The sequence below is a fragment of the Chionomys nivalis genome, chromosome 5, assembly GCF_950005125.1.
Source record: "Chionomys nivalis chromosome 5, mChiNiv1.1, whole genome shotgun sequence".
NCBI classification, from domain to species: domain Eukaryota; kingdom Metazoa; phylum Chordata; class Mammalia; order Rodentia; family Cricetidae; genus Chionomys; species Chionomys nivalis.
Genome location: NC_080090.1, coordinates 80,323,549 through 80,325,096, shown reverse-complemented (window position 1 = coordinate 80,325,096; position 1,548 = coordinate 80,323,549).

Below are 1,548 nucleotides of genomic sequence, written 5' to 3'. Positions count from 1 at the left end.
TGTAACCATGTCATGTATTTTGTGATACTTGACACTTTTACATATTATTATGTTGGTGAGCTTATATAATACACTTTGGAAATAAGAAACATGGCATTTTATTATTTGCAAGTCAAGAAAATAAACATCCATCTTAAATTCATATAATTTTGAATTACATATAATTCAAATAATAATTCAGACCAATAATTATTGGCCAGGAGTATACACCCACAATTCTAACATTCTGTGGGCTGAGGCAGGAGGATTGAAAATTCAAGGCCTACCTGATGCATAGTGAGCTACTATCTCAATCATCTAAAATAATAACTGGGGCTGTGGCTTGGTTTCTAGAATGATTTTCTGGCATGCAAAAACCTGAGATTGACTCCCAGCATTGCTTAAAACTGAGCATGGTGGAACATGCCTATATTCTCAGCACTTGGTAGAGACAGAAAGATCTTAATTTTAAAATCATCATCAAGTACATAGCAAATGTAGCCTGAGCTATATGAAACTCTATCTCAAAAATATATTATGACAATAGTAATAACATCAATACCCTTCTGTTTTCAGTCCATTTCGCTTTGCTGATTTAGTAACTGTTTGTGAAATCTTTGCAATCTTAAATTTATAGCACCTCCTCAGATAATTGTGAAGACAGAAAATAGCTCTGCTTAAACACTAGCCAACATAGAATCCTCTGGCACAGTTTTGCCCACAGACAGGCAGAGAATTGCACGGATTGTTTATATTGAATGCTCAGTTAGCGTGAAAAATGGCAGTCTGAGTTTCTTGGTACTTAGTAACCCTTATGCTTTATGAGATGAGGTCAAAGGAAGAAGGGAAGTTCAAAGCATTCGTCTTTGGATCCAGCGCAGTGCCAGGAGCACAAGTGAGCCTCGCCTTGTTATTTCACTGGCAATAAATTTGAGTACCGCGTGTTTCACGGGAGCAGGCATTGGGGAGCATGCTCCCCCTCCAAAATCTTCTGTGCTGATGGCTTTTCTCTATGCCACCGCAGATATTAATTATAAAAGCAAACATTCGTTTGAACAGTTAGATCTTCTTTACCATTTTTCTTAGTCAAACTCCATCAATTTTGACAGGCAAACTTTTATAAAAACATATCATCTTCACATGTCTGCTAAATTAGCTTGTTGGTATGTATTAGCTTAAAACATTACTTTAACTGTTTTACCAACAGTCAGAAACAGATGGGACTGCCGCAAGATGGTGCACCGAGAAACTCTGGGGACACAAACTGATTTTGTTGTCTTAATGAGAGCTATTTGGGAATAATTCTTTTTTCAAGTTCTTGCCACAAAGGAGAACATTTTTTTTTCTGTTTACAGAAAATGTGGAAGTCCTGAAACCAAAACAATATTCTCCGGTTGATAACTACTGCATAAAGTAAAAGAATAATCATTATTATTTAAGCATATATATATATATCATACCACCCGAAGTCTATGTTCATCCTGAAAAGAAAACTGTTCTTCTTCGGCCATGTCTCCCACTCTCTGAATAAAAAGGATGAGAAGAATAAGGAAGTAAAAGAATATCAAA